The sequence below is a fragment of the Dendrobates tinctorius genome, unplaced genomic scaffold (assembly GCF_039654945.1).
Source record: "Dendrobates tinctorius isolate UK_male_01 unplaced genomic scaffold, ASM3965494v1 ptg000257l, whole genome shotgun sequence".
Classification (NCBI taxonomy): Eukaryota; Metazoa; Chordata; class Amphibia; order Anura; family Dendrobatidae; genus Dendrobates; species Dendrobates tinctorius.
This window is the reverse complement of record NW_027361924.1, coordinates 10,811,624-10,838,209: the sequence shown is the minus strand read 5'-3', so window position 1 is coordinate 10,838,209 and position 26,586 is coordinate 10,811,624. Positions and strand designations below refer to the sequence as shown.

General features: G+C 48.1%; 1 protein-coding gene across 3 annotated transcripts in view; it reads right to left on the bottom strand.

The window, feature by feature from the left end:
• Positions 1 to 26,586, bottom strand: part of CDKL4 (cyclin dependent kinase like 4) — an 88,840-nt gene that overhangs the window by 27,599 nt on the left and 34,655 nt on the right. The window contains exon 1 of one of the 3 annotated variants that reach the window (XM_073558657.1): positions 6,148 to 6,344. The exons of 1 other annotated variant lie outside the window; for it this stretch is intronic. The gene's annotated coding sequence lies outside the window, so the exon portion shown is untranslated. Of the gene's footprint in view, positions 1 to 6,131; positions 6,345 to 26,586 lie in introns of those variants that run through there. One more of the 3 variants, XM_073558656.1, reaches the window with a different exon arrangement.

Sequence of the window (26,586 nt, the reverse complement as noted above, 5' to 3'; positions counted from 1 at the left end):
ACATGTGTGTCCGCCGTGACGCCCAGCCTGCCGGAGGCTTTGCAGGATTTCGCTGATGTTTTCTCTGAGAAGGGTTGCTCAGAACTGCCTCCACATCGAGCCTATGACTGTGCTATTAGGTTAAAACCCGGGGCCAAATTACCTAAGGCCAGGATGTTTAATATTTCTGGTCCTGAGAGACAAGCTCTGAAAGACTACATCGCGGAGAGTCTGAGCAAAGGTCACATCCGGCCTTCGTCCTCGCCTGTAGCCGCGGGGTTTTTCTTCATTAAGAAGAAAGATGGGGGGTTACGCCCGTGTCTGGATTTCCGAGAGTTAAACCAGATTACTATCCGTGATCCCTACCCAATGCCGTTGATCCCGGATTTGTTCAACCAGGTAGCGGGGGCAAAATGGTTTTCCAAGCTGGACCTCAGGGGGGCGTATAACCTCATAAGGGTCCGTCAGGGGGATGAGTGGAAGACGGCGTTTAACACTCCTGAGGGTCATTTTGAGAGTCTGGTTATGCCGTTTGGGTTGACCACCGCGCCTGCCGTTTTCCAACATTTTATTAATGATGTCTTTGCTCATGTCCTGGGGAGATTTGTGATTGTATACCTGGATGATATCCTCATTTATTCTAGCGATCGGGACACTCATTTGGAGCATGTCAGGCAGGTGTTACAGTTGCTCCGGGAGAACCAGCTCTATGCTAAGCTGGAAAAATGTTTATTTTTAGTCCAGGAGTTGCCCTTTTTGGGATATATTGTGTCCGCAGCCGGTTTTAAAATGGACACCGCTAAGGTGCAAGCGGTGCTGCAATGGGAGAGGCCGGAGAGTCTGAAAGCACTCCAGCGGTTCCTGGGGTTTGCGAATTATTATAGGAAATTTATAAAACACTTTTCGACTGTCGCCAAACCGCTCACGGACATGACAAAAAAGGGTGCCGATCTGGCGAACTGGCCTGAGGTGGCTATACGTGCATTTGAGCGTCTGAAGAATAGTTTTGCTTCAGCCCCCATTCTGGTGCAACCAGACGTGTCTAAACCTTTTGTGGTAGAGGTTGATGCGTCGGAGGTGGGAGTGGGGGCAGTACTGTCTCAAGGCTCGTCCTTGAGCGAGATGCATCCATGCGCCTACTTCTCCAAGAAGTTGTCGCCGGCCGAACGGAATTATGATATCGGCAACAGGGAGTTGTTGGCCATCAAACTGGCTTTTGAGGAATGGCGACACTTCTTGGAGGGGGCGGCTCACCAGGTCACAGTTATCACCGACCATAAGAATCTGCTCTACCTGGAGTCGGCCAAGCGTCTGTCTCCTAGGCAGGCTCGCTGGGCATTGTTTTTTACTCGTTTCAATTTTCTTGTGACGTACCGTCCCGGGGCTAAAAACACCAAGGCGGATGCTTTGTCTAGGTGTTTTCCGGGGGGAGAACCTCGGGAAGAGCCGGTACCCATCCTCCAGAAAGGGGTAGTGGTCTCGGCTCTCACGACTGAGGTAGAGGCGGAGATTGCCGAGGCCCAAGAGGAGGTACCACCAGGACTTCCCGCCAACAAATCATTTGTACCCCTGCATCTTCGGCCTAAGGTGTTGAAGGAACACCACGATTCGGTACTGGCTGGTCACCCAGGGGTGAAGGGCACCTTAGAGCTGGTATCGCGTCGTTTCTGGTGGCCCAAAATCCGGCAGGACGTGGTCTCGTACGTGGCAGCTTGCATCACGTGCGCTAGGGCTAAGTCACCCCGAACCCGTCCTGCTGGCACGCTACAGCCTCTGGGGGTACCCAATAGGCCATGGACAGAAATCTCCATGGATTTTATCACTGACTTGCCAGCCTCGGCAGGGAACACGGTCATCCTGGTGGTGGTTGACCGTTTTTCAAAGATGGCGCATTTTGTGGCGTTGTCCTCTTTGCCCAATGCTAAGACGTTGGCTCAGGTATTTGTGAAGGAGGTGGTCAGACTCCACGGAGTACCGTCTGACATAGTATCTGATAGGGGTACGCAATTTGTGGCGAGGTTTTGGAAAGCTTTTTGCTCAAGGTTGGGGATCAAGTTGTCACATTCATCGGCGTTTCATCCACAGTCTAATGGACAAACTGAGCGCATGAACCAAAATCTTGAACAGTATTTACGATGCTTTGTGTCCGACAACCAGGAGGAGTGGTCTACTTTCCTTCCTCTGGCCGAATTCGCATTAAATAATCACCGCCAAGAGTCATCAGGAGAGTCTCCATTCTTTTGTGTGTACGGTCAACATCCTCAGTTTTGTACCTTACGTCAGGGTGACTCCGGGGGGGGGTGTCCCGGAGGAGGATCAGCTAGGAGCCCAATTGTCATCAGTCTGGAGGCGGGTGAAACAGCGTTTGTTGAGCATGAGTGCCAGGTACAAACGGGTGGCTGACAGTAGACGCGTGCCAGGTCCGGACCTGTGTGTGGGTGAATGGGTGTGGTTAGCTACGAAGAACATAAAACTCAAAATCCCATCTTTAAAACTGGGTCCAAGGTTTATTGGGCCTTTTAGGATTTCTGCCATCATTAACCCAGTGGCTTATCGGTTGGAACTTCCCACAGTGTACAAGATACACAACGTGTTTCACAGGGCTTTATTGAAAAAGGTGGTAGGCTCTGTGGACACAACGCCGATGCCACCTCCAGTCATGGTGGATGGCGAGTTAGAGTTCGAGGTCGCCAAGGTAGTGGACTCTCGAGTAGTACGCCGTACTCTTCAGTATTTGGTGCACTGGCGGGGGTATGGTCCAGAGGAAAGGTCTTGGGTTCCAGCCTCAGACATGCATGCGGATCGGCTGGTCAGTTCTTTTCACCGTCGTCATCCGGACAAGCCGGGTCCTATGAGTCTTGAGGGCCCTGGGGTCCCTCGTAGAAGACGGGGTACTGTCATGTCGGACGCTGTTCACACCACAGCATCCGGCAGGCAGAGGTAGTTCCACCTCCAGCCACTATAGCCTCAGTGGCGCCGGCCTGATCTTCAGGCTCTCGGGGGTTAATCCTGCTGGAGACCAGGTTGGCTGGTTAGTCACGCCCACGGTCGCCGATTATAGCTTGTGTTTCATACCAAGTGGTTCCGGTCTGGAGTGGAGGTGTTCAAGAGAGAGAGATTCATATCTGGTGTCGTATGATCCGTCGTTATCCTTTCTCCTTCCCATATTTGTGTTTAGTTGTGCCCTGTTCACATTACTGTTTATTCCTGTGTGTGTGCGGCGCAGTGCAGTTTAAGTTCTCCCTGTCTGTCATTATTTGTGTGGGGGCTTTGGTGGTGACTTCTCACTGGGTGGAGGGTTAAGTGCAGGGCTGAGCAGGAGATAAGGAAAGGTCGGAGGCTCAGGCATTTGCACCTTCAGCAAAAACCCTGGGTTGAGGGTCAGACAGGGTTTCCCCTAGTAAAGGGACACCACAGGGGCCCCGGGTATTTCTGCCTTAGTTGAACTAAGCCCCCGTGACATGTACACAGTGACTTCACCAGCAGAATAGTGAGTGCGGCTCTGGGGTATAATACAGGATGTAACTCAGGATCAGTAATGTAATGTATGTACACAGTGACTGCACCAGCAGAACAGTGAGTGCAGCTCTGGGGTATAATACAAGATGTAACTCAGGATCAGTAATGTAATGTATGTACACAGTGACTGCACCAGCAGAATAGTGAGTGCGGCTCTGGGGTATAATACAGGATGTAACTCAGGATCAGTAATGTAATGTATGTACACAGTGACTGCACCAGCAGAACAGTGAGTGCAGCTCTGGGGTATAATACAAGATGTAACTCAGGATCAGTAATGTAATGTATGTACACAGTGACTGCACCAGCAGAATAGTGAGTGCGGCTCTGGGGTATAATACAGGAGGTAACTCAGGATCAGTAATGTAATGTATGTACACAGTGACTGCACCAGCAGAACAGTGAGTGCAGCTCTGGGGTATAATACAAGATGTAACTCAGGATCAGTAATGTAATGTGTGTACACAGTGACTGCACCAGCAGAATAGTGAGCGCAGCTCTGGGGTATAATACAGGATGTAACTCAGGATCAGTAATGTAATGTATGTACACAGTGACTGCACCAGCAGAATAGTGAGTGCAGCTCTGGGGTATAATACAAGATGTAACTCAGGATCAGTAATGTAATGTATGTACACAGTGACTGCACCAGCAGAATAGTGAGTGCAGCTATGGAGTATAATACAGGAGGTAACTCAGGATCAGTAATGTAATGTATGTACATAGTGACTGCACCAGCAGAATAGTGAGCTCAGCTCTGGAGTATAATACAGGAGGTAACTCAGGATCAGTAATGTAATGTATGTACACAGTGACTGCACCAGCAGAATAGTGAGCGCAGCTCTGGAGTATAATACAGGATGTAACTCAGGATCAGTAATGTAATGTATGTACACAGTGACTGCACCAGCAGAATAGTGAGCGCAGCTCTGGAGTATAATACAGGAGGTAACTCAGGATCAGTAATGTAATGTATGTACATAGTGACTGCACCAGCAGAATAGTGAGCTCAGCTCTGGAGTATAATACAGGAGGTAACTCAGGATCAGTAATGTAATGTATGTACATAGTGACTGCACCAGCAGAATAGTGAGCTCAGCTCTGGAGTATAATACAGGATGTAACTCAGGATCAGTAATGTAATGTATGTACACAGTGACTGCACCAGCAGAATAGTGAGCGCAGCTCTGGAGTATAATACAGGATGTAACTCAGGATCAGTAATGTAATGTATGTACACAGTGACTGCACCAGTTGAATAGTGAGTGCAGCTCTGGAGTATAATACAGGATGTAACTCAGGATCAGTAATGTAATGTATGTACACAGTGACTGCACCAGCAGAATAGTGAGTGCAGCTCTGGGGTATAATATAGGATGTAACTCAGGATCAGTAATGTAATGTATATACACAGTGACTGCACCAGCAGAATAGTGAGTGCAGCTCTGGAGTATAGTACAGGATGTAACTCAGGATCAGTAATGTATGTACACAGTGACTGCACCAGCAGAATAGTGAGTGCAGCTCTGGGTTATAATACAGGGTGCAACTCCGGATCAGTAATGTATGTACACAGTGACAGCACCAGCAGAATAGTGAGTGCAGCTCTGGAGTATAATACAGGAGGTAACTCAGGATCAGTAATGTAATGTATGTACACAGTGACTGCACCAGCAGAATAGTGAGTGCAGCTCTGGAGTATAATCCAGGATGTAACTCAGGATCAGTAATGTATATACACAGTGACTGCACCAGCAGAATAGTGAGTGCAGCTCTGGAGTATAATACAGGATGTAACTCAGGATCAGTAATGTAATGTATATACACAGTGACTGCACCAGCAGAATAGTGAGTGCAGCTCTGGAGTATAATCCAGGATGTAACTCAGGATCAGTAATGTAATGTATATACACAGTGACTGCACCAGCAGAATAGTGAGTGCAGCTCTGGAGTATAATCCAGGATGTAACTCAGGATCAGTAATGTAATGTATATACACAGTGACTGCACCAGCAGAATAGTGAGTGCAGCTCTGGGGTATAATACAGGGTGTAACTCAGGATCAGTAATGTAATGTATGTACACAGTGACTGCACCAGCAGAATAGTGAGTGCAGCTCTGGAGTGTAATGCTCCATGTGTTAGTACAGTACAGGTAATGTAAAATGATGGTTTTTGGGATTAATCCAAACCAGGAGATTTCAGACTTTGGTGTTGGCCGTTGTCCGGAGCTGCGCTCTTGCTGCGGACACAGTGGTGATGGATCAGCGCCCGGTGTCGGTCATCACGTCCCTGCGCTGATTCTCTCCGATAACCTCTAGTGAATATTTAGCAGCTCAGCGCCGGCGGACGGGAATATACAGATGGGTGATGATTGATTATGCGGACACGTCACTGCCAGGCGGGTGGGGTATAATGTAATAACCTCCCGCTCTCCGGGGTCCGGTATATATCACCGTTATGCTCGGTGGTCCGCGCTCACCATTCTATGTACCCGCTGGTCCTAGGAGCTTACAATCTACCCCGCAGCGGACATGTTTTACCCTTCGGGGGGCTCAGTTATGGTTTTGCTGCCCTGAACCTAATGCACAGGAAGATCTGACCGGTAATCGGAGGGAACAGTGAATACGTCACCGCAGAGTGGAGCGACCTCCGGGGGGTGAAGATTCCCGGGATCCGGCGTCACCGGCTGCATTTCCGAAGCTGCGGACAGTGAAGTCTTCCGGTGGGAATCGGAGTCTATGGGTTGCCGGGGGCGACCATTCACACGGGGTGACGAGGCCCGGCCTCCTGCTGTTTGTTTGCGGTCACTGCAGGCGTTGCCATGGTGACAGCAGGGCGCTGCAGGCCCGGAGCCTGTCTGTAGCACTACAACCACCCTCATGTCACCGCTGTCGTTACTGCACGTCACCACTGTTCTGTGTCCTGTCATGGGTCACACTCTGTGGGTGTCTGCAGGCTGCTCATTACATGAGGTGCAGTCCTCCATTACAAGAGCTCTCCTAACAACAACTACAAGTTCCAGAAATCTACACAAACGTAGTGAGACCGCAGAGGCCACATCACCATATGACATATTGCTACAGTGACTCGGATTACAGTTACCTAGAGTGGGCTCCATTATGGCCCAGACACCCCCCGGTGTATAACCTCCGGCCCCTGGCCACCCCGGGTGTATAACCTCCGGCCCCTGGTGTATTACCTCCGGCTCCTGGCCACCCCGGGTGTATAACCTCCGGCCCCTGGCCACCCCTGGTGTATAACCTCCGGCCCCTGGCCACCCCGGGTGTATAACCTCCGGCCCCTGGCCACCCCGGGTGTATAACCTCCGGCCCCCGGCCACCTGGGTGTATAACCTCCGGCCCCTGGCCACCCCGGGTGTATAACCTCCGGCCCCTGGCCACCCCTGGTGTATAACCTCCGGCCCCTGGCCACCCCTGGTGTATAACCTCCGGCCCCCCGGCCACCTGGGTGTATAACCTCCGGCCCCCCGGCCACCTGGGTGTATAACCTCCGGCCCCCCGGCCACCTGGGTGTATAACCTCCGGCCCCTGGCCACCCCGGGTGTATAACCTCCGGCCCCTGGCCACCCCGGGTGTATAACCTCCGGCCCCTGGCCACCCCGGGTGTATAACCTCCGGCCCCTGGCCACCCCGGGTGTATAACCTCCGGCCCCTGGCCACCCCGGGTGTATAACCTCCGGCCCCTGGCCACCCCGGGTGTATAACCTCCGGCCCCTGGCCACCCCGGGTGTATAACCTCCGGCCCCTGGCCACCCCGAGTGTATAACCTCCGGCCCCTGGCCACCCCGAGCCCGGGTGTATAACCTCCGGCCCCTGGACACCCCGGGTGTATAACCTCCGGCTCCCGGCCACCCCCGGTGTATAACCTCCGGCTCCCGGCCACCCCCGGTGTATAACCTCCTGCCCCTGGCCACCCCTGGTGTATAACCTCCAGCCCCTGGCCTGGACACCCCCGGGTGTATAACCTCCGGCCCCCGGCCACCCCGGGTGTATAACCTCCGGCCCCCGGCCATCCCGGGTGTATAACCTCCTGCGCCCCGTCATGCCGTCTGCTTATACTAACGAGATGGATCCCCCAGTGGTGCTGCCATCCCTGATACCAGTGTGGTTCTGTAATAGCAACCATCGGGGTAATAAGTCCGTCCATGACATTTCTTCCTGCTGGATCTTCCCCCATCATCTGTGAGCGATATTGAGAAGTGTAAGGAACTAAAGCAAAAGACTCCATAACATTACCGATCAGGGGGCCGAGTGCCGATTGGCAGAGGGAATAATAATAATAATAATAAATTTTATTTTTATAGCGCCGACATATTCCGCAGCACTTTACATTTCGGAGGGGATTTGTACAGACAATAGACATTACAGCATAACAATAATCACATAGATTATAACAGATACCAAGAGGAATGAGGGCCCTGCTCGCAAGCTTACAGTCTATGAGGAAAGAGGGAGACACGAAAGGTGGGTGGTAACAGTTGCCCTGATTGTATGGACCAGCCATAATGTTAAGTGTGTAACAGTACAGACACAGAGGGCTAATGGATGCATAAAGCATGTGGGAACATGATGCTGGGAACCTGGTTATGGTAAAACTTTTGGCTCTGCCACACAGGGATAGATTAGGTTAATGTGTTGAGGCGATAGGCCAGTCTGAATAAATGCGTTTTCAGGACACGCTTAAAATTGTGGGGATTGGGGACTAATCGTATTGACCTGGGAAGTGCATTCCAAAGAATTGGCGCGGCACGTGTAAAGTCTTGGAGACGGGAGTGGGAGGTTCTGACTATTGAGGATACTAACCTCAGGTCATCAGCAGAACGGAGGGCGCGGGTAGGGTGGTATACTGAAACAAGGGAGGAGATGTAGGGTGGTGCTGAGCCATGGAGGGCTTTGTGGGTGAGGGTAATAAGTTTATACTGAATTCTGGAGTGGGTGGGTAGCCAGTGTAATGACTGGCACAAGGTAGAGGCATCGGTGTAACGATTGGTGAGGAATATGATCCTGGCTGCAGCATTCAAGACAGATTGGAGAGGGGAGAGTTTGGTAAGAGGGAGACCGATTAGAAGAGAGTTACAATAGTCGAGACGAGAATGAATAAGAGAAACAGTAAGAGTTTTTGCAGAGTCAAAAGTAAGAAAAGGTCGAATTCTAGAAATGTTTTTGAGGTGCAGATGACAAGAGCGAGCCAGTGATCGAATGTGGGGGGCAAAGGAAAGCTCGGAATCAAGTATGACCCCAAGACAGCGGGCATGTTGCTGGGGAGTAATAGTGGAACCACACACGGAAATGGCAATGTCGGGTGTAGGTACATTAGTAGCGGGAGGAAACACAAGGAGTTCAGTCTTTGACAGGTTCAGTTTCAGATATAGTGAGGACATGATATTAGACACAGCGTTTAGACAATCGCCAGTGTTTTCTAGAAAGGCAGGCGTGATGTCAGGAGAAGAAGCGTATAATTGGGTGTCATCAGCATAGAGATGGTACTGGAAACCAAATCTACTGATTGTTTGACCAATAGGGGCAGTGTACAAGGAGAAGAGGAGGGGGCCTAGAACCGATCCTTGAGGAACCCCAACAGTAAGGGGAAGGTGAGAGGAGGAGGAACCGGCAAAAGATACAGTAAAGGAGCGGTCGGAGAGATAGGAGGAGAACCAGGAGAGAACGGTGTCCTTGAGGCCAATGGAATGGAGCATAGTGAGGAGGAGCTGATGATCCACAGTGTCGAATGCTGCAGAGAGATCCAAGAGAATTAGCATGGAGTAATGACCATTTGATTTAGCTGTTAGCAGATCATTAGAGACTTTAGTGAGGGCAGTTTCAGTGGAGTGTAAAGAGCGGAAACCGGATTGGAGAGGGTCGAGAACAGAGTTTTCTGAGAGATAGCGGATAAGACGGGAGTGGACCAGGCGTTCCAGGAGTTTAGAGATGAAGGGAAGATTAGAGACAGGTCTATAGTTAGCGGCACAGTTTTGGTCGAGGGATGGTTTTTTAAGTAGTGGATGTATGATGGCATGCTTAAATGAGGAGGGAAAAATACCAGAAGAGAGAGAGAGGTTAAATATTTTAGTTAGGTGAGGGGTGACAGCAGGGGAAAGGGACTGGAGGAGATGTGACGGAAATGGGTCACTGGTGCAAGTAGTTGGGCGAGAAGATGCAAGGAGCCTGCTTACTTCTTCTTCTGTGACTGGTTCAAAATCAGAGAGTGAGTTAGATGCAGTGGGGGAGGGAGGACAGTGCATGGTATGAGGGGATTTGGAGATAATTTCCTGTCGGATCTGGTCAATTTTTTCTTTGAAGTAATTGGCCAGATCGTCAGCTCGGAGCTCCGTGGTTGGGGCCTGTACTCTTGGATTGAGTAGAGAATGAAAAGTGTCAAAGAGACGTTTCGGGTTATTGGACAGTGAGATGATGAGGGTGTTGAAATAGGTTTGTTTGGAGAGGTGAAGGGCAGTGTTGTATGTTCTAAGCATAAACTTAAAATGGATGAAATCTTTGTGTAGATTGGATTTGCTCCACAGACGTTCGGCGCACCTGGAGCACCGCTGCAGGAAACGTGTTTGCACCGTGTGCCAGGGTTGTCGCCGTCTGCGTTGTGGTGTTCTATTTATAGGGGGTGCAAATTCATCCAGGGCACTTTGAAGTGTTTCATTGTAATGCTTCAATGCAGAATCAGGACATGAGAGGGAGGAGATAGGGGCCAATGAAGACTGCAAGTTCTTCAGAAGTTTCTGGGTGTTAATGGCCTGTATGTTTCTATAAGTCTGGACAGTGGGGGTGACCTGAGCAGCATGGCAGTTCTTTATAGAGAATGAAAGAAGGTTGTGGTCAGAGAGCGGGAGAGGGGAGTTTGCAAAATCATCCACTGCACAAAGCCGAGAGAAGACCAAGTCGAGGGAGTTTCCGTCTTCATGCGTTGGAGAATTAGTAAGCTGCGAAAGGCCAAATGAGGAGGTTAGAGATAAAAGGTGAGTAGCAGATGGGGAGAGGGGAAGAGCAATGGGGATGTTGAAATCTCCCATGATGAGGGTAGGGATGTCACAGGAGAGAAAATGTGGAAGCCAAGTGGCAAAATGATCCAGGAACTGATGGGAGGGGCCGGGAGGACGATACACCACCGCCACTCGCATGGAGAAGGGGGTGTAGAGTCTGACGGCATGGACCTCAAAAGAAGGGAAGACAAGTGAGGGTACTTGAGGGATAACCTGAAAGGTACATTTTGGTGATAGGAGCAGACCAACGCCTCCACCAGCTCTATTGTCTGATCTTGGGGTATGAGAGAAGTGTAGCCCCCCGTATGAAAGAGCAGCAGCAGCGGTAGTATCTGACTGCTGGATCCAGGTTTCAGTAAGAGCCAGGAGGTTAAGAGAATTAGAAAGGAAGAAGTCATGAATGAAGGAGAGTTTGTTACACACTGAGCGAGAATTCCAAAGTGCACAATTAAGAGAGACAGATGGCATGCAGGGAATATTAATAAGATTAGAGGGGTTTCTGAGTGTAGCAGTGGGGGGGTTTGACTTTCTATAACATGGGGGACAAGGGTTGGGAGCAATGTCTCCTGCAACTAGGAGAAGGAGGATAGAAAGAGTGAGCAGATGGTTAAGTGATTTGTGAGAGCGTCTCTGGTGTTGAATGGTGGGACTGGCTGGATCTGTGCAATTTAGGGAAGACAAGTCACCAACACTCTGCAGACCCCATAACTGCAGAGTCCAGACCTCTTATGGTATCAGCACAGACACTGCGCCCCCATGGGAAGCTTCATGGCCAACTGCATGCAGCCGTACATCACCAAGCACAATGCGGAGCGTCGGATGGAGTGGTGTAAAGCCGCCACTACTGGACTCTGGAGGAGACGTGTTCTGTGGAGTGATGGATCGCACTATTCTATCTGGCGTCTGATGGAGGAGTCTGGGTTTGGTGACTCCAGGAGGACGTTACCCCCTGACTGTACTATGCCCCCTGTACAGATGGTGGAGGGTGATAATGCTGTGGGCTGTTATCAGGGGTCGTCATTGGCTGAGCTCCTTAGTCCAGTGAAGAGAAATCTTCATCTTCAGCACACGACATTGTGGACAAGTGTAGCTTCAACTTTGTGAGAACAGTTTGGGGAAGACCCTTATCTGTCCCCCATGACTGTGCCCAGGGCACAAGCTCCATACCGACAAGGAGGGGGAGTCTGGTGACCGGCTGGACTGAGCCCGGACATCGGCCTCATCATAAAACAGAGATTGCGAGAAAATCTTGTAAAAAACCTTCCCAGAAGAGCTGAACCATTATATCGGCAGAGGGGTGACTCCATATTAATGTCTATATGTAGGAAAGGAGGACAGAAAATCTCCTGGAGGGAGATGTGGGGGTCACAGATGTAATGTATAATAATTAGATCTGTCTCTTTAAGCAAGCCAGACTTATGGGACTTGGGGGGTGGAGACAAGAGGGATGAGAAGGGAAGTTTCAGGTTCACTTCTGTGTAGCATGGGAATGCAAGTGTTATGCTGTGTGCTGAAGGACGAAGAATAAAACATATCTAAAGTTTAATACCTTGAATTCTTCATAACGTGTGGATATTACAACTGGCGACGAGGATGGGATATAATCACCTACTGCTGTGAGTACGGACTCTATTTTACCGCTTCACACGCCAGCACCACTGAGAGACTCTGTCATGGCTGACTACTTGCACACATTCCCACAGTTTGATATGACTGATGTCATTAATCTCTCCCATAACTGGAGAAAATGGCTAAACAGATTTGAGAATTTCCTAGAAGCCATGGACATAAAGGAGGAGAAAAGAAAGAGAGCTTTGCTCCTGCATTGTGCAGGCACAGGAGTCTATGACATATACAGTACGTTACCTGCAGCAGAAACAGACACATACAGCAACTGCACTAAAGCTCTCACTGGCTACTTCAACCCCAAACAGAACATCAGATATGAAAGATATAAATTCAGGATTGCCAAGCAGCTTCCAGAAGAGTCCATAGACACTTATGTCACACGGCTGAAAGAGTTAGCACATGGATGTGCCTTTACAGATGTAGATGATGAAATCCTAACTCAAATAATTGTCACCGGCTCGTCTAATAACCTAAGGCGTAAGGCTCTGCAGCAGGATATCTCTCTACATGATTTGCTCAAAATGGCCCGTGCTATAGAAATAGCAGATCATCAGGCTACCGTAATGGAGAATGGGGATAAATTACATGTGCATAATCTCAAACAGAAAAATTTACCAGACAAACAAGCCCAGAAACAGAAGAAATGTTATAGATGTGGACAGGATTTCCCTCACCACCAGAACAAATGTCCAGCTATGGGACAAACCTGCAGTAAATGTGGAAAAGGGAATCATTTTGCAGCTGTTTGCAAATCAGCACACTACAAGCCTCCGCTGCCTATGACAAAATCTGCAGATTTAAAAGTGATAAATCAGGACACAGAAGAAATGTCTGCGACTGAGAACTATGTGTTCACTACCTCTGTCACTGGTTCAGTACAGTCTCCCTGTGTTACACTCTCAATCTGCAACACTGACATTACCTTTACAATAGATACAGGAGCTTCAGTGGATATCATAGATGGCACTACATATGAACAATTGAAAACAAGGCCAGTCTTACAACAAGTGCAGACTAAAATCTTTCCTTATGGATCTAAAACACCTCTAGCTATAATGGGACAATTTGATGCTGAAATTAGATATAAAGAAAACAGGCAGAAAACCACTTTCCACACATTACAAGGATCGGGAGGATGTCTTCTCAGCTATCACACTGCCTTGGAGCTAGGGCTCATCCAGATTATTCATACCATAACTGACCCTGCGGATACGGATGTACAAACTATGGTGAACAGCTTTCCCTCCCTATTTAGTGGTTTGGGAAAACTAAAGGACTCTCAAGTACACCTTCATGTGGATGACAATGTTCGTCCAGTAGCCCAGCCTCACAGGCGTATTCCATTTCACCTGAGACAGAAGGTAGAAAAGGAACTCCAATTGCTCATGGATGAGGACGTTATTGAAACTGTTACTGGTCCCACTCCGTGGGTCTCTCCACTTGTGGTAGTTCCAAAACCAAAGACTCCTGATCAAGTGAGACTGTGTGTTGACATGCGCCTGCCCAACACCGCTATACAGAGGGAAAGACATATCTCACCTACAATTGATGACATTATTCATTTATTAAATGGAGCCACCGTCTTCTCAAAGCTCGACCTCAATAAGGGATATCATCAATTAGAACTGAGTCCAGAATCCCGATATTTGACCACATTTTCCACCCATGTGGGCCTCAGAAGATACAAAAGATTGACTTTTGGAGTCTGCTCAGCAGCAGAAATTTTTCAGGATGCAATAAGGAGTGTCATTCAACACATCCCAAATGCCTTTAATTACAGTGATGACATATTGGTTTTTGGTAAAACTCAAGCTGAGCATAATCGTGCTCTATATGCTATCTTCGAATGCCTGCTTTCTGCTGGACTCACTTTAAACAAAGAGAAGTGCGAGTTTGACAAGGGTTCATTTGAATTCTATGGTCACATCTTCTCGGCAAAAGGAGTACAACCAGACCCCAAGAAAGTGGAAGCTATCAGAACAGCCTCAATTCCACAGGATGCTAGTGAAGTGCGTTCTTTCCTTGGAATGGCAAGTTACTGTGCTAGATATATTCCGAATTTTTCAACAATCAGCAATCCACTACGGGAACTTACAAAACAAAGTTGTATTTTTCAATGGTCTCAAGACTGTCAGGCCTCTTCTGAAACAATTCAAAATGAACTCTGCTCGACAACCACTATGGCTTATTTTGATCCAGCTCTTCGAACTGAACTGATTGTGGACGCCAGTCCCGTGGGACTGGGTGCTATTCTAGCGCAATACAAGGATAACAATCAAAATCCTCACATCATTTCTTATGCAAGTAAGAGCTTAACAAACACTGAAAGAAAATATTCTCAACCTGAAAAAGAAAGCTTGGCAGTTGTCTGGGGATGTGAACACTTTCACTTATTTCTCTATGGAGCTCCCTTCACCATTGTCACAGATCATCAAGCACTTCTTACAATTTTTGGAAATCCCAGAGCTAAAATGCCTGCACGAATTGAACGATGGGGCCTACGTCTACAGGACTACAACTATAAAATTGTTCACAAACCTGGAAAATACAGCAATCCGGCTGATTATCTTTCAAGACATCCTACTAATGATGATATACCTGTGCATTCCTCCATTGAAGAATACCTACGTTTTGTTACAGATCATGCCGTGCCAAAAGCACTTTCTCTTGATCAATTTATAAATGAAACAACAAAAGACAAGACACTCTGTGCCCTAATACAAATCATCCAAAATCGAAGGTGGCATGAAATTCAAAAAGAAAAATTTCCTGATTCTGAGATTGATCTGAAAGAGTTAAAACTATTCTCAAACGTACATGAGGAATTATCAGTCACTGAAGAACACCTCATTCTTCGAGGTACCAAACTAGTCGTACCTAAGACTTTGCGTAACTTAGTCATACAGATAGCACATGAAGGTCATTTAGGAATTGTTGGCACAAAGAAGTTACTCAGAGAAAAAGTGTGGTTCCCAAATATGGATCACTTGGTGGAAGAAAAGATTAGACGCTGTTCTACTTGTCAATTAATCACTCCATCATCAACCTTAGAGCCATTACAAATGTCTCCGTTACCCACTGCTGTCTGGGAGGAAGTGGCAGTCGATATATATGGACCATTGCCAAATGGCCAATACATTCTCGTAACAATTGATGAATATTCTCGATACCCTGTCATTTCATTTATCTCTTCAACATCTGCTAATAATGTTATACCAGAGCTGGACGACATTTTCTCGGCATATGGTATTCCAAGAGTGGTCAAAACAGACAATGGACCTCCATTCAATGGACATGTGTTTACACAATTTTCTGAATACTTGGGATTCAATCACAGGAAAATCACACCTTGCTGGCCGCAAGCCAATGGAATTGTGGAACGTTTTATGCGCACTCTGGGGAAACGTATCAAGGCAGCGAGTCTGGAGCACATCCCACTGAAACAGTCATTATACAAATTCCTGCGTAATTACCGCAATACGCTACACTCCACTACTAATGCTGCTCCAGCTCGTTTAATGTTCAGCAGAACCCTGCGTATACGTCTCCCTGATGTGACCAGCCATCCCCGACCGAGTGACTCCTCAGTGAGATCCACAGATTTCTCCAACAAACAAGCCATGAAACGTTATGCAGACAGAAGGCGAAGGACACAGTCAAGTGCCATCGAAAGAGGGGATGTCGTGGTGGTACGTCAAAGACCAACCAACAAGACCTCACCTGTATATGGTCCTACAAAATATTATGTTACCAAAAGGAAAGGCAGCATGATCACAGCTGAACGAGATGGACACTCCATAACGCGAAATTCTTCATATTTTAAAGTCATACCGCAGAATGATGACAATGAACTCTCTTTGGTGGAAGATTTGGTATCCGATGGTGGAGAGGACCAACAAGAGGTAGCTGGTCCATCAACAATGAACTCTCTCAATGAGCCCAGACGTTATCCTACACGAGAGAGAAGAGCTCCATCGAGGCTTATTGAAGAAGTGTAACTACAGTTTTGTTTGTTTTTGTTTTTTTTTGTTGTTTGTTTCTCTGGTTTTAGAATTGAACAAATAAGACAAAACGGACATATGATTTCTTTGGACGTTTTCATGTTGTTGCATTTATCAGTAATATAGATTATTTATAAAAAAAAAAAATAAAAAAAAGGGGATGATGTAATGTATAATAATTAGATCTGTCTCTTTAAGCAAGCCAGACTTATGGGACTTGGGGGGTGGAGACAAGAGGGATGAGAAGGGAAGTTTCAGTTTCACTTCTGGTAGCATGGGGAATGCAAGTGTTATGCTGTGTGCTGGAGGACGAAGAATAAAACATATCTAAAGTTTAATACCTTGAATTCTTCATAACGTGTGGACATTACAACATACTTTTCCCAATATTGTGTATATAATATAAATGTGATCCAGATCCGCCAACATCGCTGAAAGTGCACTGGTTCGGTGGGTGTGTATAGGGTGTCTTATTTTACAAGGAGAAATATAGTATTTAAGGAAGGACTGTCCTAATAGTGGACAACCCCTTTTAAGGGTATGTTTGGGTCGCCCTCACACCCAGGGCTGTGGGGTACCGGGCCCGGTGGATCTCAATGGGAGTTGTCACGGTAGCTGTGGCCCTTGGCGCCCATTGTAAATGTTCAGTGTCAACGAATAAGTCGTGACGCCACCTGTGGTGTTCGGTAATATAGATGTAAAGGTACTGTCACACTTCGCGATGTACCAGCGATCCTGACCAGCGATATTACGCGGTCAGGATCGCTGGTACATCGCTAAGTGGTCGCTAGTGAGCTGCCACACAGGCAGATCTCACCAGCAACATCGCAGGGGTCGGGGGTCACTACTTACCTGTCAGACGAGGCGATCCTGACGTCCTCCCACCCGCGTCCACGCGTCGCTCGTCGTCACAGCAGGAAGCGCCGCTGGAAGCGGACGACGAGAAACGGCTCAGGACGTTCTCGCACGATCAGCGATAACCAGCGGGGGAGCTGTCGGAGGTAAGTATCAGACATAGCGATATCGCTATAACGTCACAAAAACCAGTGACGTTATAGCGATATTGCTAGCGATATCGCTTAGTGTGACAGGCCCTTTAGGCCGACGCTGCAGACAGTTCATCTGGGACAGATGGTGTGGTGCAGCAATGATGGTATAGCCCTCCACAGGCAGGGCTGGAGTCCCAGGGCAGAGTAGATATGGTGACACTTAGGTGGTGTGGTGTCAGGCACAGGGGAGGTAGCAGTGCCGGGCAGGTTGACGCAGGGATAAGTGGAGGACACCAGGGCATGTAGTTCAAAAGCTTTACTCACAGTCTGTCGTACAAACAGGTGCCTGCCTCCGTGCCGTGTCCTCCGGGTCAGGGACTCAGTCAACCTCCAGGCAAGATGGAATACTCCTTTCCAACACTCCGCCAACTTGTGCCTTTCTGAACGTCTCCTCTTATTGCGCCTTTAGGTGAAGTACTCCTAGTACTGAGTTACACTGGAGATCCTCCTGTCCGATGTTCCTTTGAACTCTACTTGTACGGCAGACAGCTGTAGCCTGCTTCGGGGACTCCTTGCTACTAAGTCCCGGCTCACTATCCAGTTGCTGTTGTGCCCCCAAGTCTTGTGTGGGAATAAAGTGGTCACTACTTCTATTCCTCCGCTGTCTGCTGCAGGACCATTAGTATCCATACAACCTCGGGGACCGGGCCCTGGCCTTGCGCTTAGAACTTCTAGGAAGGGTTCTCTTCTAACCCACGTCCTCTGTTCTCTTTCATTCCTCACGTTCCGTACTAATCCTTCTTTCTATGGAGAGTCAGGCTTTCAGTCTATGTTGCTCTCTTTCTCACTTTCCCGTGCCAGCAGACCCAGGTCACTGGGATCTGCTGCAGCACTTCCATCCATCTATCCCTCTCTAGGGATCTTCTCTCTACAACCAACTACTGACTGACCAACTTAAACTCTTCCCGCTCTTTTACGTACTATAACTCCACCCACCTCCCAGCACATTTCGTGTTCCAAGCAGGGAGCCACCAATGGGTGCTTTGCTATACTCCAAGCAGCGAGCCGCCGACGGTGCTTTGCTACACTACTCTGTGGTGTGGGGTGCAGGTGTTGGAGCGTGGTCAGGAGTCTCCACCTTACCTGGATGGTGGGATACCACACCTCAGGAGGAGGTGCAGTACCTCTGTGGCGACTGAGCCCCGGGGGCGCCACATGTTCACAATTCGAATTTTGTTTACGTAGGTTTTGAAGCAAATCCATTCCAAAAGCCTCTCCAAATATTCACTGATGGGGATTATCTAGCAGAGCTTCTTGAAAATCCATATAAAAAAATTCAGCATAAAATATTCATTATTATTAATATTTTATGTATTATTATAGCGCCAATTATTCCATGACACATAACATGTGAGGAGGGGAATACAATAAAAAACAATACACAAGTCACTGACTGGAACAGGAGGAGAAAGGACCCTGCCTGCGACTTCAAGGTAGATTGAAGGGGTGCAAGAGTGTTAGAAGGGAGGTCACAGAGTAGGAGGTTGCAGTAGTGGAGGTGGGAAATGATGAGGGCATGCGCTAGTATTTTCGCAGATTCTTGGTTAACCCCTTAACGTCCAGAGATATTTTTGGTTTTGCATTTTCATTTTTTGCTCTCCTTCTTCCCAGAGCCATAACTTTTTTATTTTTCAGTCAATATGGCCATGTGAGGGCTTGTTTTTTTTTGCGGGACGAGTTCTCCTTTTAAATGACACCATTGGTTTTACCATGTCATGTACTCAAAAATGGGAAAAAAATTCCAAGTGCGGTGAAATTGCAAAAAAAGTGCAATCCCTCACTTGTTTTTCGTTTTGCTTTTTTTTTACTAGGTTCACTAAATGCTAAAACGGACCTGCCATTATGATTCTCCAGGTCATTACGAGTTCATAGACGCCAAACATGTCTAGGTTCTTTTTTACCTAAGTGGTGAAAAAAAAATTCCAAACTTAAAAAAAAAAAAAAAAAATTGCGCCATTTTCTGATACCCGTAGCGTCTCCATTTTTCGTCATCTGCGGTTGGGCGAGGGCTTATTTTTTGCATGTCGCGCTATCGCTTTTAATGATACCTTTTTGGTGCAGATACGTTCTTTTGATAGCCCGTTATTGCACTTTAATGCAATGTCAGGACCAAAAAAACGTAATTGTGGCATTTTGACTTTTTTTTTTTTTCTCGCTATGCTGTTTAGCGATCAGGTTAATCCTTTTTTATTGATAGATCTGGTGATTTTGAATGCGGCGATACAAAAATATTTGTAGGTTTGATTTTTTTTTATTGTTTTATTTTGAATGGGGCGAAAGGGGGTGCTTTGAAAATTTATACTTAATTTTTTTTATATTTTTTAAAAACTTTTTTTTAATTTTTACTCTTGGCATGCTTCAATAGTCTCCATGGAAGAGTAGAAGCTGCCATAACCCGATCGGCTCTGCTACATACAGTCAATGATCAGATCATCTGTATGTAGCAGAATACCTCACTTGCTATGAGAACCGACCACCGGGGGGCGCTCATAGCAATCCGGCAGTGACAACCATAGAGGTCTTTAGGAGACCTCTGGTTGTCATGCCAACCCATCGGTGACCCGCGATCACGTGATCATGGGGTCACCGATGGGCAGATTTCCAGCATGATTGCTGGAAGCGCATGTTAAATACCGCTGTCAGAGTTTGAGATTCCACCCGCGGCTGTTCCGGGCACATGTCATGAGCTTGCGGGACTGGGGAGAGTGGGCAGCTCTGTTAAGGGGATTGAGTGAGATGGGGGAAAGATGATAAATTCTGCCATGTTAAGTTTTAGAAATCTAGCAGAGAATAAAGATGAAATATCAGACAGGCATTGTGGGATATCAGGTCCAGAGAGGTCTGTGTGTCATCAGCATAGAGGTGATACTGAAAGCCATGAGCTGTCCCAGGCCAAAGGTGTAGATGGAGAAGAGCAGGGGACCTAGAACTGAACCTTGGATGATACCAACAGATAGGAAGCGAGGTGAGGAGGTGGTGTGTGAGTGGGAGACACTGAATATCCGGTATGTTTGGTATGAGGAGATCCAAGATAGGGTCAAGTCTGTGATGCTAAGAGATGAGGGGGTCTGCAGTAAGAGGGAATGGTCCATTGTCATAGGCAGAAGACAGGTCCAGGAGGAGGAGGACAGAGTAGAGTCACTTGGCTTTGGTGGTTAGTAGGTCATTGGTGACTCTAGTCAGGACAATTTCAGTGGATTGATGCGGTCCGAAGCCAGATTATAAGCAGTCAAAGAGGGAGCAGGAGGAGAGGTGAGAAGACAGTTCAAAATGGACGTGTTGTTCAAGCAGTTTTGAGACATAGAGGAGAAGTGATATGGGGCAATAGCTATACACAGAGGATGGGTCAAGGGAGGGCTTTTTGAGGGTGGGTGTGATCGAGGCACATTTGAAATATGAAGGGAAGACACCAGTTGCTAGTGACGGGTTGAAGAGATGGGTTAGAGTTGGGATGAAGGCTGTGGTGAGGTTTGGGATGAGGTGGGACGGGATCGGGTCAAGTGCACAGGTGGTTAGATGTGATCTGGAGAGCAGAAAGGAAAGGTGATCTTTCGTCATGGCAGAGAAGCTGGTTTTGGAGGAGGAGGACTGAGTAGCTAAGAGGAGGGGCTGTTGGACTGTAGGCAAAAGCTTTTACCCATAGAGTCATTTTGCTGAATTTGAGGAAACCATTCAAAATTTTCCTCAAAACTTGTAGTTTTTGATTAAAAGAAAGACCTGCACTTGAGAAGGATTTAAAGAAGAGTTTTTCCAGATTTATTAACCATCCTAGTTTGCTTAATATTTCTATGGCTCCGGAGAGTTGATTTTTTATCACACCTTGAGATTGATCATCGAGATCATAGTGATAAGGAATAAAAGATTCCTTTGTCCTCTTATGTGAGTAGCCACATCTTCCACCACCTTTGTAAATACGAATCGAGCTATGGAGATCCCAAAAAGAAGGGGGCAGAACTGAAGGTGTAAAATGGAGTGGAATAAAAATCTTCTTTTCTTGTCCCCAGACTCAACCAAAAGATCATCCAGTACTGATCCAAAGAGGAAAATTCCCTCACATGGAATGTAGCACTGGCGAGTGGCGCCCTTTAGAACCTGCGTCACGTAGCCGAATATCATAAAGTGACACATCTGCCAGGAAAAAAGATGCTTTTCTCAGAAGAGGCATAGGGGAAAGTTAATTATCTCCAGAAGTTTTAGAGCCCGTTTACGCAAACTGACCGGCAGCACTAAACGACCGCCAGTCTGTAAACCCTTACCGCTCGGTGGTCCTTTAATAGCTCGTATACACAGGCAGCCCTCAGCAGAAGACCGGCGCTGAGTGATCTGTAATAACACGTAAAGTAAGGGTCTCAGACTCGCCTGACTTTATGGGCCGCCCATAGCAAAAAGGTGAACTGGAAGGGCGGCATTCCTTGTAGGACGAGATGACATTTTCAGTGATAACATATTGTTTTTTTCTATACACCTGTTGATCGTTTTTTTTCAACGTTTTTATCTTGATTTTTGTTTTACTCTTTTAAATGGCATTCATGGTATGGGTCACGGTCGTTTTATAACTTGGGTAATTATGTTTGCGTCGATAACAATCCTGCACTATTTTTGTTTACTTTAGTTTCTGCATAAAATAGCATTTTTCTTGTCCCCCCAAAATTTTCATACTTTATTTTGAATTTTTTTTGTTACATTTTCACTATACGCATTTCCTTTTTGTGTACCCCAATTGGCAGCATACAGTAATTTTGTCTTACAATTAGAACCATATAGTAATTTTGACCAACATCTTTTAGTATTGTCCCCATCTTGTGGTGGTTTCCTCATCTTGTAGTAATGTAATCTTGTAGTAATCCTTCTCACTTGACCTCCGCTCCATCGGAGATGTGTCCACTTCTCCTCTGCAGCCTGGGTGCTACATGGCAGGGACGTCACATGCTGCCCGTGCTGGCCTCTGATTGGCTGGTGTCTGGTATTGGCATGGCGGTGCAGAGAGCTGGTGTGTGCTCCACGATACATTCAGTTGCCTACACGTCCAAGGATGCATGTTAAGCTGAAAAGATTCACCAACGTCGGCGGCCTTCAGGACAGGGCCATGATCATCATTGGAGCTCCGCTGCCTGTGGGCCGCATAAGGGAGCCTCAGGGGCCACATGAGACTCGTGTGTTTAAGACCTCTGACATATAGGTTGTAATGGCTCTCGGCAGGGCAACTCCTTTCACAGGTCGATGCACCGCCAAGAATGATTACCAAGGAGATCTCCAAACACTACCATGAAGACCAAGGAGATCTCCAAACAATACCATGAAGACCAAGGAGATCTCCAAACACCACCATGAAGACCAAGGAGATCTCCAAACAATACCATGAAGACCAAGGAGATCTCCAAACACCACCATGAAGACCAAGGAGGAGATCTCCACACAACACCATGAAGAGCAGGGAGATTTTCACACAACACCACGAAGACCAAGGAGATCTCCACACAACACCATTGAGACCAAGGAGATCTCCAAACAAGTCAGGGATAAAGTTGTTGAAAAGTACAAGTAAGGGTTGTGTTATAAAAAAATATCCCAATCTCTGATGATTCCCCCGTAGCACCATCAAATCCATTATCATCAAATGGAAAGAACATGGTACCACAACAAACCTGCCAAGAGAGGGCCGCCTACCAAATTTTTCTGTCTGGGTAAAGAGGGCATTAATTGGAGAAGTAGCACTGAAACCAAAGATAACCCTGAAGGAGCTGCAGAGTTCCCAAGCAGAGGCCAGAGTATCTGTCCATACGACCACATTAAGCCTTACACTCCATCGAGGTGGCCTTTATGGAAGAGAGGGCAGAAAAAAAAGCCTTTACTTACACACAAGAATTGTAAGGCTCGTTTTGAGATTGCCAAAAGACACGTGAGAGATTCCAAAAATGTATGAAGGAAGGTGCTGTGGTCAGATGAGACCAAAATTTAACTTTTTGGCCACCAAGGTACGGTATTCTGGCACCAAACCAACTCAGCTTATCATCCCAAGAACACCCTCCCCACAGTGACACATGGTGGTGGCAGAATCGTGATGTGGGAATGTTTTTTGGCAGCAGGGACAGGGAAAATGGTCCGAGTCAAGGGGAAGATTGATGGTGTGAAATGCAGGGATATTCTTGAGCAAAACCTGATTCTGTCTGTCAGTGATTTGAGACTGGGACAGAGGTTCACCTTCCAGTAAGACAATGACCCGAAGCAAACCGCTAAAGCAATACTCAAGTGTTTTAAAGAGAAACCTTTTAAAGTTTTGGAGTGGTTTCATTAAAGCCCAGACCTTAATCCAATGGAGAATCTGTGGTCAGACTTGAAGATTGCTGTTCACCAGAGGAAACCATCTAACTTGAAGGAGCTGGAGCGGTTTTGCCTTGAGGAATGGGCAAATATCCCAGTGGCAAGATGTGGAAAGCTCATTGAGGCTTATCCAAAGCGACTTGCAGCTGTAATAGCCACAAAAGGAGGCTGTACAAAGTACTGACTTTATGGGAGTGGATAGTTAAGACAAAATAACTGAAATCTTCAGTGTGCTTATTTATTGTTTGCTTCACAATAAAAAGAAAAACAATTGTTCACATTTATTGGCACGTTCTCTACATGAACCGATGCAAACCGTAAAAGAAACCCTCCAGGTTGTGAGGTAGCAAAACACGAAAAATGCCACGGGGGTGAATACTTTTACAAGCCACTGTACACAGTGTATCTAAAAATCTACGAGGAACTCCAGCTTCAAAAACAAGATGGCAACACCAAGCCGTTAATACTTCATCTGTAATAAATCATCAAAACATCTTTGGGAGTGTTGAACTTACAGTTGAAACCACAGGCTATATATAAAAAGACACATCTGCAGGTTTTTGTCAATATCTGACATGAAATCATAATAAACTTTTCCCTTTTAGGTCAATTAGGACTATCATAATTATTAATATTTGACAAATGCCAGAATAATGAGAGAGAGAGAATGTCTTAAGGCATTTTTATTACTTACTACAAAGTCAAAAATTCACATCCATTTCATTAGTATTTGGTGCCATTGCCCTTCAACTGAATGACTTGGGTTAGACGTTTGGGATCTCCTTCCACAAGCTTCTCATAATAGTTGGTCGGAATTTGGGCCCATTCCTGCTGACAACACTGGCGTAACTGATCCAGTTCTGTAGGTCGCCTTGCTTGCACCGGCCTTTTCATCTTCGCCCATAAATTTTCAATAGGATTGAGATCAGGGCTTTGTGATGGCCGCTCCAAAACATTTACTTTGTGTCACGCGGCGGCTGCCGCGCGCTCCTCTCTCTGCCTCCTCCCGGCCGCAGCTTACCCTTCCTCCGGCATCCCGCTTCCCTCTGCGCCGCCGTCCTCGGTCCTCCCCGGCTCCTCTTCCCTGTCCGGCGGTCCCCTTCGTCCGGTCTTCCGGACCGCGCCGGGTGCGCGCTCCCGCCCCTCCTGCTCGGCGGGCGCGCGCGCGCACATACTGTGCCTGGGCACGCGCGCTCCTCCTCCTCCTCCTGAGGACGCGCGCCTGCTCCTCCTCCACCTTAGGTCACGACCCGGAAGTCCTCCTACTAGCCCCTATATCTGGCCGCCTCTTCCTGCCAGCGGTGCCTGAGTATCACTGCTTTTCCTTAGTGATTTTGGCCGCCCTCTATGCTCGCTATCGCGTCCTGTCCATCCGTGGCTCGTTCACCTCTCCTTTTTCCTCTTTCCTAGGTCCTGTGTCTCCCAGCCGTGCCCGCCTGTCCAGTGTCTCCCAGCCGTGCCCGCCTGTCCAGTGTCTCCCAGCCGTGCCCGCCTGTCCAGTGTCTCCCAGCCGTGCCCGCCTGTCCTGTGTCTCCCAGCCGTGCCCGCCTGTCCTGTGTCTCCCAGCCGTGCCGCCTGTCCTGTGTCTCCAAGCCGGTACCGTCAGTCCTGTACCCCCAACCCGGCTCTAGTAGTCTGTCTGTCGTTACTCTCCAGGGTACCAGCTGCCGTGGTAATAGTTACCCGCGGGCTTGCCCCAAACGCTCCCTGTATAGGGGGTGGTCCACCTGGTCAGCTCGCCCCCGGGAGGTTCGTTGCCACGGTCTAGCGGGTCCACCCCAGGTGTACCTTACAGAATACTCAGGCCATGGATTCCGCTGGTACCCCGACCCCGACCCAAAAGGAACTTTTGTTCCTTCGTGAGAATCAGGCGAGGATCATGTCGTTCCTCAAGTCGATGGAGTCCAGACTTTCATCTCTGCAAACCTCCGATCCGGGGATTGCCTCCCAGATCTCCGGCTTACAGCAGGAGCTTGCTCAGCAGCGCGACACCCAGGCCCATATTTTAAACTACATAGCTTCTGTAGATAACCGCCTTCTAGCTCTACAGACGGCGGCCGCTGTCCCTGTGCCTGCGGCAGCTTCCCAGTCCTCGCCCCGCTTGGCTAAACCCCCACGCTATAGTGGGGATCCCAAGCTCTGTCGGGGGTTCATTAACCAGTGTCAGTTGCACTTCGAGCTGGCACCCCTGCAGTATCCCTCCGACCGGGCCAAGGTGGCCTTTATGATTTCCCACTTAGAGGGTGAGGCATTGGCTTGGGTGAATCCTTTGTGGGAGCGAGATGACCCGATAGTCTCCCAGCTCACAACCTTCTTGGAGACATTCCGCAAGGTCTTTGATGAGCCCGGGCGTCTGGTCTCCGCTACCGAGTCCTTATTCTGCCTTCGCCAGGGTGCTCTCTCTGTGGGACAGTACGCCATCCAGTTCCGTACGTTGTCTTCTGAACTAGGATGGAACAATGAGGCGTTAGTAGGGGCTTTTTGGCGTGGCTTGTCGCCCCGAATCAAGGATGAGTTGGCAGGCAGGGATACACCTACTTCTTTGGAAGATCTCATCTCGCTGGCAACGCGAATTGACTTGCGTTTCCGCGAGCGTTCCCGCGAGGCCGTCAGGGAGAGAAGACCCACTCGGTTCTCTCCCCCGATGCGCAGTCCTCCCCGCGCCCGGCCTTCCACCTCGGCGTCAGCCCCTGAACCCATGCAGGTTGACCGACTCAGGCCCGCAGAGCTACGCCGCCAGGAGAGACTCACTCATGGTCTCTGTCTCTATTGTGGCAGTGCCTCCCACCTTCTACGTTCCTGCCCTGTGAGGCCGGGAAACTCCTCCGCCTAGGACAGGTAAGAGAGGCCTCCCTAGGTGCCTGCGACACCTCTCTACCTTTGACCCTTCCTGTTTTGTTTATCCAGGGATCCAAACGTTTCTCGGAGCTAGCCTATATTGACTCAGGGGCTGCTGGTAATTTCATCCAACTCGAGGCGGTGAAGAGATTGGGGATACCTGTTAGGTCCTTGGAGGTTCCCCGGCAGTTAGCCTCAGTCGACGGGATTCCCTTGCGCGAGACCGTAACGTTGGT